We start from the raw sequence: 11592 nt of genomic DNA, 5'->3' as shown, positions 1-11592 counted from the left end.
TAACACAGACAGGAGATGCAAATCTTAACAAAACAACCCTCGTATGTTTGTTTGTAAGAAAGAAAGAAAGAAAATCAAATGTCACTCGTCTATTGTTGGATCTCAATCAGTTGCCTAATTGACCTTTGCCCCGACACAGATTGGACAAAGTCACAGGCTTCAGTCTTGACGTTACGTCAGTCGGTTCAACCATTAACCAGTTGTAAAGTGGCTCTGCTGCTCTCAGGACCACAGTCACACCAGGTGAGCTCAGATTATTCACTCAGCCGTCACACTGTGCTGACCTCAAGTCAGATTGTTCTCTGTATGTCACTATGACAACAGGAGAACTTATGTATGAACATGGTGAAAGTGACGTGACTGAGCTTTACCTCAAAGATATTCCATAAATGTTCCTGCCTTTATGTCCAGTGTTGTTGTTTTTCCCGCTTTGTGAATCTATGAATCTATTTTGAGATGATAATGAATTTACGTTTAAGATTAGTTTTTAGGAATCTAAAATGCTTGGGTAGTGTGGACAACCGTGGAGGGAAAGCAGAAGCTAAAACCCTAAGCTAGCAAAGTGAGATCTCAGCCAACTCCCATTTGATGTCAAGAATGTTGGCGTTCCTTATGGAAGAACTTAGATTTCCATTCTGGACACTTGGGGCAACCTCACGTACCACAGGTTTACACTCTTAGTGGTATTGCTAACAGTGGCTATAGCCCAAGATACGTTTTCATGCATGTTTTTCGCATGACTTCTCAACTGAAACGTGGTGAATTGTGTGTTTTTTTCACTTTATGGAATGAACTCTGACTCTGCTAAGCTAGGTGGCGGTATGCCTACTTTTAGCTTGTTACTTTTAGTCCTTTTTCCAGTTGACCTATTTTTTCCCAGACCAAAACAATATTAGTTAGCAGCTAGCTGTTGCCAGTGCTTAGCACCATTCCATATTTTAGAACCATACATTTGAGAACTATGGCTTTAAAGTGACGACGGATAAATTCAGTCTCTGGGATTTTGATCCGTTTCTCTTGCTGTTGTCGTCGAAATCAAACCACTTTGGATCTAGTAGAACATGAATAGTGTTTTTATTTTATTTTGGACTTGCACAATAATTCATTTTGTTTCTAACGTTGTGTAAACATACCGAGTGATCGTGGAATTCAACATTTCTTTGATCACTCGACAGTGACTGACAGATGCATAACTTTGCTATGTGGTACATTATTAATGAGCCGTGCAACAGGTTTGGCAGCTAAATCAACTTTCTGACGAGGTTTAGATGACAGAAGAATAATGAACTGTTTTTACTCCTCAGGAACGACACATGCAGCTTGGTTTGGTGCAATTTTTCAGATTAACCTCTTTTCAGTTTTCATTTGCTGATGGGAAATTTAATTATTTCACAGGATTCTCATTTTTCAATTTTTGCTTTTCATTTCCAAGTCTTGTTGTTTTCTACGTGGAAAAGTAGATAGGTAGGTACCGTCAAAAATGTCCGTATGAGTTCTGACGCCACTGAAACTGTGTGCATACATAATTGTACGCTCATTTTCCTCAGTGATAATTATGCATAATCTCACCTGCCAGCAACCCACAGGCTTTTAATTTGAAATTGCTCAACACACATTAGCACATATATACTAATTATACTGTACTTGACTCTACTCTGTTTGGTATATTGTCCATCACAGGGACTCATAGAGACAAATCTATTTCAATTTAGAATGTCCAATTGACCTAATCCTCAAAAAATCTGCATGTTTTAAGACTGTGGGAGGATACGGACACCTCGCGTGTTTTGGTTTTGGAGTCGTAAAAATGCAGCTGTTCTCAGACCTGATGAGAAGTCAAACATGGCGGCAGCATCTCACGTGTCACGCTTGACAGGTTACACACCGTCTCATGGTTGACCACAGTGTTACCCGAGAGCTGGCCACATACGACAGCCAGGGTTCGTTTTTAAACGTTTAGCTCCTCCCCCGCTGGTCCTAGGTCGACTAAATATGTGGAAACCTTCAATCGAGTGTAAACGTACTATACATAGAGCGAGATCTGACAATGTACTGTATATGTAAAACATCAATTATTTAATTGAGCTTGCATTTTTAGACAAATTAATCAAAAACATTTCACATCCCAATATAAAAACACATAAAATCCATATTTTTGGACCATAATACATGTACAGTTCTGTTTGAAATAACGCAAATTAGCCATAAAATCTATGTTAGCTTAAATCTACAATAGCCTTTTCTTGCTGGAAACTAAAGTTTGTAAACATCTCCCTCTCCTGCACCAAAGTCCATAGAGAAAATCAGTGTTTTTTTAGTTCACATGGACACAGGAGCTGCTGGTCGTCTGCTGCCTCGTGTGGTCAGTTTGTGGTGAATCCAACATAGGGGGATTTCAACCGCCGGAGTCGCAAAATAGCACATTTTATTACTGATGTAGGCGGCAGTGGCTCAACAACTCCTTTGTGCTGTGATGTAGAATTGATGATTTTCTCTATGGGGTTTGGTGTGGGAGAGTGAGTGTTTTTTTTTTTTTAAAGTTGAGTTTTCAGTCAGAAAAGGACTCTCCACTCCACTGTGCTGCTGCCTCTCACCCAGGGAACAGGCAAATATGTGAGCGGCGAGTGGGCCGTTCCCCTCGTAGACCCTCTTATCTGAAGGTTAAGTGCAGGCGTGTCGTGGTTTCGCTCTGATGTGACTCTCAGATATTCACGCAGACGCTTCCTGTCTGACATGACGGCAGTTTGAGTGAGGTAGTTTGGGAAAAACTGTTTTTATTAGTTTAGTTTATGTATTTTGACTGTTTTAATTTCAGCAAAGTTTTAAAAGAGCACAGAATAATTTCAAATGTGTTTATTTGTAAGTTTAAAAGTTGTGTAGCAGGAGGTGGATTTAATAAAAGTGTTAAAGGTGCCATATGTAAGAATGTGGCCAAAAACGGTTACTACATTGAACTTTTAGGTTTCGTTTTTTGACGTAACTGGCAACCCGTGGTCGCTCGGCAGCTGAGACTCTATTGACTGCAATGATTGGTAGACGGTGGTAGGTGGCGCCACATGCCAAAACAGGATTTCAAAACATAAACATGATTTTCATTCTGCAAAAGTTATTTTTTAATGCAAATATTTTGTCTGTACTGTTGTTGTTGGTGAGTTCAGTTTGTGACTTTTTAAAGATAATTTTATCAATATATTCAATATGTAGTGTATTTTATTAATTTATTCAATATAATAAAACCAGGAAGCTGAAAAGGTACCTTAGGACCATGATATATCCAAGATCTAAGACCATATCTTGTCCCATTAAGTCACAACATATAATATTGATATTCTATGGCTAATGAGAGCAGCTGTGTTATTTGAACAATAGCAGAATGTTTTTTTTAAATGAAAATGTTTCATTGTGGCTTGAACAGTAGGCAGGTCAACACTTGACGCTCCAGCTGTTCTTATTTCCTGTAGATTTTCTCCAGGTCCAATCTTCTTATTCTTCTTATTAAGAGTTTCATAACTGAAGAATGTGAAATTCTGTCAGTCTGTTTCTCCCACTCACTGTTTTTCCTTTCTTGGCATTCTTTGTCCATCTGGGCAGGAACTTGTTGACTCAGCTTTGATCCATCTCTCTCTCTCTCTGACTCTCTCAGTGTGTTTCCACGCTCAGTTTAAGTCTACGCCGTTTAATTGTTCCTGTTCTGTCCACGTTCCAGTGCAAACACGAGCTGGGAATTGATTTAAGGCCCACACACACACACACACACACACACACACACACACGTGAGAATCTGCAAAAGTTTTGAATCCTATCGGCTTTTTATCCATAAGGAACCGGCGTTTTGGGAACCATGTTCTCCCCGTCATGGTACAGTTCAGTACGTTTGCAATGGTAAAGCCCGAGGTTAGGCTTCGGTTTTGACTGAGAACTGTACCTTTACTTGCCCGATGGCCGTGTCAGAGCGATACATAGACTTTGTGTGTTGAAGAAACACCGGTCGCAAGGTAGTGATGTTTTTCCGTCGCACAATCAGATGACTGTCACATGTCTAGCTCCACCCGTACCATTACCCCAAGAGAAGGGTACCAAAAACGGACTATTTTTGGTACTAATACGTACCTTACCGTACAGTTCAATTCAGTGGAAATACTCCATAAAAAAAATTCTGTTTTTGTAATGGTTGTGTCCATGTTACGCTAGGCCCCGTTTCAGCTTGCTGGTATTCATCAGTTTCCGGTTCAGCTAGCGGCTCGATATTGAGCGCCATTCAGAGTCATGCTAACATCCATCAACTTAGAAATATTGAATTCTTTAAGCCGACGTATCTTAAATTTGTCTTTTGCAGTCTTCTTGTGTACTGCCGTCTGGGTCAACATCTGGGGGCTGGAATTGTGGGCCATGTGCAGAGCGTCCACGCCAGTTTGGGTCCAGTTGAAAGTAAACGTGTAGTAGTTAATTAAACTCCCAAACACATTCCTAATTGTGTCAGAACGGATTTCAGCAGGACTAAAGCCTGCCATGGTCCAAACTAGCGGATCATCTCCCGACAAATCTTGGGTGTCTTCCAATTTTAGGCCAATTTGAACGGATTATCTGGCCAAATTGTCCTGTGAGCGATTAACAGACGCGATTTTAGCGTCATCAGACGCATCAGAGGCTGTTTGATATTTACGACTGAGCAGCGATTGCTGGGTGTTAAATAACTCAAGTTTCTGGGCGATCCCAAATCCCTGAAATCTGGCCCTTTTTCTTGATCGTGGATTTTCTCAGGATTAAAACATTGAAAATCTACTTTAGCCTTTATCCATGGTTCCACACTGTGTTGTGTTGTCAGGATATAAAATGCAGTATAACATTTACAGCGTTGGTGTTAAAATGATTTGTCTGTGCTGTAAAATACTTTGAACACCTTTATCTGTCCCTGGGGTTTTTAAATCCATGGACACTAAAGAGGAGAATGTTTTCAGTGATCTCTGTTTATTATTGTAGAGCTCGGTGCAAATCCAGTTTCACATTACTAATCCATCACAGTGCTTTTGGTTTTACTTTAAAGTTGGTTGTGTTGTTTTGTTTTTCTCCATGAAACCCTTCGGTTCCACCACAGACGAATAATATTGATGCAGGAGAGCAGGACGAAGGAGAAAGACGCGACAGATGAGCAGCCAGGAGTCAAACTGTGGACGTTGTGGTGCTACAGCTGGGGCTGCTGCTCTGAGCCAACCTCCATTCATGCTCGCCACACTTTATAGTTCATTTAGCGATGGTAGACGTGTGAGAAAGACAGCTGAGAAAAATGTCTGACAGGCCAGAAATTCAGCTGCCCTCAAACTCGGCATCCAGACACTGGGGGGTTGGTATGAATAGTTGTGCCGTTTGGTTTAGTACAGGATGTCCTGTATGTTTGTGTAATGATTCAATCACGTCAACGGAACAGTGGAGCAACCGCTGTAATCCGTACTTCATCTGGTTGTCCAAACACTCACCCTACCTCAGAAGGTGGAGACCAGATAACCTTCAGACCTTATTTTTGATCAGGACCCACAGCTCATAGATGGTGTCACTTCGGGTCACCAGCCGAGTACTACCATTCCTCACCGTTTGGGCCCTTGAAACCAGAACGCCTCCTGATGACAGGGCAGCCAGTCTTGGTGTTATGTCCTATCTCCAGAAGCTGCTTTCCTCTGCCATCTTCTGCCAGTTCCTTCAGGGCCTTCCGCTGCTTCACTCCTGTCACTCAAAACAGCACCTATACTCGGACGAATGTTTTACCTCGCAATTTTGGATGCCAACTGAACCAATTGAATCTCTTACATTGGAGATTGTACAAATTGACATACCGTTGTCCCTTGGTCAAATGTTACCTTGTTACCGTCTTCTTCATTGTCCGTTTTATCCAGAGCAGTTGGCACAAATGTGGAGGTCCTGGACAGATCGACAGGCCACAGTTTTTGTATTTTCTCGACATCCGGACAGTCTCGGAGATACGGTAATGAGAAAATCTGCCAAATCCTGTTGGCGATGACTGGTTGGTCACAGAAGCTTTCTGTAAAAAGCACTTGTTGTATTGATGTAGTACACCAAATGGTTTGTGCCAGTCCGTTCGGTATGAGATGTTTGGTTCCGTTGGCATTGCTATCCAAGTGGTTTATGATCGCATAGAAAGACTAGAATTCATACTGTGCTGTGCCTTTTTGATAACATTCGAGTTAAGGGCACAACTTGAACAAAACATCCTTTATTGAATGGTATGGCACCAATCCATGTATCATTACCTAGAAGCCATGGTTCCTGCCAACAAACCCCCGTCTTCTTGTGGACTCTATTCCTTGGATCTTCCTGTTTTATGCACAGAAGATGTTGACAGACATCTAAAGTGTGGGTGAATGAGCCGTTTCTCTTTGTTTTGTGGCCTAGTGACACATTTCTCTTGCTCCACTTGTCACCTGTACACCACAGTTCCTTGTGCCTCAGGCCACGGGAAACCTGATTCCACACTGCACTGCTCAATGTCATCAACTCTACCCTTTAGTTCCTTGACATTGACTTGTCTTGGCATGTTTTTTTTTTAGCAAAATTAACAAAATTCATTGCAAAAATTATTTGTATTTCTGTTGCTAGGTGCTGAAAAGGGTTCCAATATGTACCAGCACAGTGTTTTGCCTCCTACTGGGTGGAGATAGACACAGGGAATGGGAAATGGGAGGTGCTTTTGCAGCCTTCTGTCAAACAAAGCTTGTCCTGCTGCACAAAATGCTGGATGTTCGCCATCGTTACCCTTGAGTCACTGTTACACGTCTTCTTCTTCTTCTTCATGGAATTTGTTGGCTTGCACCGTCGTGTTGTGCTAATGTGATGTCATGCCTTTTACTGAGCTGACACAGCTACCACCACCTGGTGGAAATACTTACAAGCCCAGATCAGTTCCAAACACTGGTTTCTCGTTCAAAAGTGTACTGTAGATATGGGCAAAAGTTCTTTGCGATGAACCTTCTAGAACCCTCAGATCTTTTGGTTCTGATCTTTTAATCATCCCATGAGTGAATTCTGTACTACAAGTTATCCTTGAATGAAAAGTACTATTTGAGTAAAGTCACAGTACAGTTTCCACATTTAATTTTTCTGCATTTCTAAAATTCTGAAATGTTCAGGCCGCTATTGAAACCAATCCAACGTTTATGTAAAAGCCTACAAAATCCAAACAGTCTTTATTTGAAAGTAATCATACACTTACTTACACACACACACATACTTATGCATAAGTATATTCAGTTTTTTGCCAATAAAGTCTCCTAACTGTTACACACTGGACGTTGAATACCGTAAATATTTACGTTAAATTTGAATTCACACAGATGGCGGTTCACTGTGAACACTCTACTTCCTGTGCGATCGCTCCCACAAATCCAGCACCCTTACCCTGCCAGATGTGTGTTTCATGAAGGCGGAGCCTCCCGAGTTTGTGATCTTTCCCATAGTTCAGTGCAGTGTGTGCACTTTTCCTGTATCTTTCTCTTGACCCAGTGGGAGAGTGTGAGTTACAGTGCAGTTTATCATGTCCGCTCATCAGAGACACTCTAAAGTAGGACACTTTTAGTCTCTGAGCTGACGTTGATGAACAATGTGGGGCAAGTTTTCAACTGGACAAAATACACATTTGTCCAGTTTTGTTATTATTATTATTCCAGTTGTCCAGAAAATTAGGAACGTTTATTGGGGGTGCACATTTTGACCTTGTTTGGACATTTTTTGACTGGTCCTCACAACTTTAAAGGGCTTTTTTAGGGTTAGGGTTAGATTTTTAGGGTTTGGTTTAGGCATTTAGTTGTGATATTAAAGGTTAAGGTAAAGGGTGAGAGAATGTATTGTATCTAATGTGTGTCCTCACAAAGAATGCTGTGCGAGTGTGTGTGTGTGTGTGTCAATGACGCTAATGGTAACTGAGAGGCTTCTACTTGCTGCCAGTTAACAGGGACCTGAGACCCCCATTGGGCCACTCAAAGACATGAAAGAAAGAGTGCGTGCGTGCACATAATTGGAGATGATTCTGTGTCTGGCACAAAGTAAAAGACCAACCAAGTGTTGTTCTTGCGTTGGCGTACACGCAGATCTTCAGGTGATCTTTTCAGACTTTATTTTTAAGCTGTCTTGTGTGTGTGTGTGTGTTTGTGCGTGTGTGTGTGCGTGTGTGTGTGTGTGTGTGCGTGCATGCGTGTGTGTGTGTGTGTGTGTGTGTGTGTGACACAACGAAACCCAATCTTCCTCTTACTCAGTAACGATGACAGTAATGCTGAGAAGCTTCCAGAGATCGGGATCTGATACTTCACTTTGACAGAGATGTTATCCAGGAAACGATTGGTATCCAATTTAATTAAGCTAGGTTCGGTTGTTGGGTAGAGTTTGCCGTGTGAATTAAACGGTCAGTAAGTCACGTACAGTACTTTTAAAGTAGTACGGCTGCATCACAGAACAGAATAGAACTTTATTGTCCAGCTTAAAAACATGAAACCTTAAAGCGGAACTCGACCAGAAGTTCCTATTAACGCTGTTTTTTTAGTGTGTATCTGCGTCATTACCTTGTTTAAGAAGCCCTGAAGGTTCTAAACAAACAGTTCAGCCACTGCTGAGAACGTTGTGTTTTATTGTAATCTCGGGGCTCAACGAGATCTCTGAAAATTCCGTAATAGTTACGTAAACAGAGGTTCTCCTGAACAGTGGATCGTCCTGCTCCGGGCACTAGTCCGGGCACATCCGGTTGCGTATATTTAACCGCAGAAGAAGAATAATGTCCGTTGTGGAGGTGTTTCACAAGCAACAGTGTCTTCTGACTCTGGGTCAAAGTCATAAAAGGGACTGCGGCGGGGAGTCGAGAAGAAGCTATTTTTAAACATTGTTAAAACAATGTTTTGATAATGAGTAGCAGTGCATCCACCGTTCCAGAGGGGGGAGCTACGCTTCTGAGAGCTGGTGTGCTGAATAGTACTGGCCAATCACAAACCTCTGTCTTCTGGGGGTGAAAGTTCACTCTGAAACATCGCAGCTGGGAAACAGCGTCAGAAAAGAGGATTTCAATTGGCTCGTTTACAGCAACTAGGAGGTTTTTGACCATAAAAACAAGTTAATGTATGTAAGTAGACCTCCATAACTAACATATATGTGCAACAGGACCACTCTATGTGACCTTTAAAAGTAGTGTAGTAGTGTTGGGCACGCTAACACGTTAAAGTTAATGCATGATGCGTTTTCATGACGACTGACCAGGAAAAAGACGCACGTGACGTCATGTTTACGTGACTCCCAATTTGTTAAAATTAGTCTCTAAAGTAACGCTAAACTTTAAAAACAGAGGCACACATACGCAGTACACAGGTACGCTGGTACAGACCTCTCCAGTTCGACTGTACGCACGCTAACAGCGCTAACGGTTGCTGAGAACAGAATAGAACTTTATTGTCAAGCTTAAAAACATGAAACCTTAAAAGTAGTGCAGGGCACGCTAATGCGTGACACGTTTCCATGACGACTGATCGGAAAAAGACGCACGTGACGTCATGTTTACGCAACCCGATTTGTTAAAACAAGTCTCTAAAGTAATGCTAAACTTACATACGCAGTACACTGGTACGCCGGTTATTTGTAGCGCTGCTCTTTTTGTTTAATAAACAGACCGCTCCAGTTCCACAGTTGGCACGCTAACCGCCCTAAAGGAGCTAATGCAGCTAACGGAGCTAACTGGAAAACCGTGCCTGGACTCTGGTGCCGCGGCACCTAATCATGAGGCCATGTGCGTCTTTTTCCGATCAGTCGTCATGGAAACACATCACACGTTAATGTGCGTCAACGTTGATGCCATTAGCGCCGTGAACTGCCATTAACGCATTAACATGCCCAGCACTACTTAAAAGGCTACATGGGTTCAGGTCATGAATGTTATGTGACACATTTTATTTGTCCTTTCTGTCCCGCATTTTTCCTTTCATCCCAACCTGTCTAGGCAGATGGGCGCACATCTTTGAGTCTGGTTGTGTCAGAGATTTCTTCTTCTGTTAAAGGGGAGTTTTGTTTGGTTTCTCTGCTCTCGCTGATGTCGTCCACGTACACGGCCTTGAGATAGCGTGTTGAATTGAACATTTTTGTTGTCGCTGTGCCTCGCCTCGTCCTCTGCTGCACTCGGCTGGAGCTAACGGCTAAGCTCGAGCTTCTCCCGTGACCGGCTGAAGCCTTTCCAAGGTCACGCTCACTCTATAATCCTATCAGACATCCAGTGGAGCTGCAGGAGCAAAAACTGCAAGAATCTGTGTGAGCGGCTTAATTGGTGACTTTGTTATTGTTGTTGCTGTAAAGTGCATGTTATGGTCAGAGCGGTGTGTAACCCCTGGTTACCTCGTATAGCAGCGAGGAAGGTCACGACGACTTTCAGCGACTTTCGTGAGGAAACACGTCGACCTCTGCAGTTTATTTTCAGTTTGAGCTGCAAACATTCCTCCACGCTGGAATGTGACCTCTCCTTTGTATGATTTCAGATTCTTGCAGCGAGCTCTGTTTGTCCTCATCGCTGCTGCTGTTACTTACAGTCAACAAAAGGCTGAGGAAAGTGAAATGTGAAATATTTGAAATGGGTTTTTTTTGTGTCTCAGTCCTCTGTGGATGGTGTTTTTGTCAGGTGTGATTCAAAGTAAGAAAATACTGGATTTTCTTTATGATCGACTGTTGACGTGTTAGAAATTGAGTCGTTATGAAATGTTATTAGATTTCGACGGGTAGATGTTAATTAAAATAGGTTGTTGGAACTAAAACTTAATATTTACATACGTCAAACAGGTTAGCAAAAAACTAAAAAAGAAATAAACTTTTGGATGAGAAAAATAACGTTTTTGCAAAGAAAAATGTGTCCTTTGTAAAAATGGACAATTGCCGGTTTTTGAAAAATGTCAAATATCGGCCCGATTTATCGGCCCACATATTTATCGGTCTACCTCCTAAATGTTATATGAAATGTTGAACAGTTTCAAAAATGTCTGTGTATTTTAAATCATAAGAAATATAAAAAATCTACTCGTTTAATAGCTTTAATAAAAAGGTTTTACGACTGATCTCTCCTCTAAAAACTCTATTTGGTATTAGTTTATGAGACATCTGATAAACTGCGTTAAAATTACGTAAAAAAAAAAATATATATATATAATTTTTAAACTTAATATTAAATACATGAAACGGGTAATCAAAAAAACAAAAAAATTAACTTTTTATGAAAAAGTCAAGTTTTAGTGACATCATGTTTTTGGAACAACTGGCTGATTCATGAATAAGTGAATGCTAGTTATTCAAAAATGGCAAATATCAATTTATCGGTCTACCTCCAAATGTAACACGAAACATTGGTAAATATCGATGAATTTTTATGGTCAAAGCAGTTTTAATGAAAAGTTTGAGATTGATGTGTTTGGCTCAATATGTTTAAACGACATAAAACACAAAGAAATATAACTTTTAAACTTCATTTATCCAACTTTTGGATAAAGATGTAAAGTAGTGACTTGGCAACATTTATCAAAGTTTAATGACACAAAAATGTCTCATTTCTATATTAATCCGCCAATGTCA

This window comes from Microchirus variegatus (genome assembly GCF_963457635.1).
Source record: "Microchirus variegatus genome assembly, chromosome: 8".
Taxonomy (NCBI): domain Eukaryota; kingdom Metazoa; phylum Chordata; class Actinopteri; order Pleuronectiformes; family Soleidae; genus Microchirus; species Microchirus variegatus.
Note: the sequence above shows the minus strand (reverse complement) of the source record.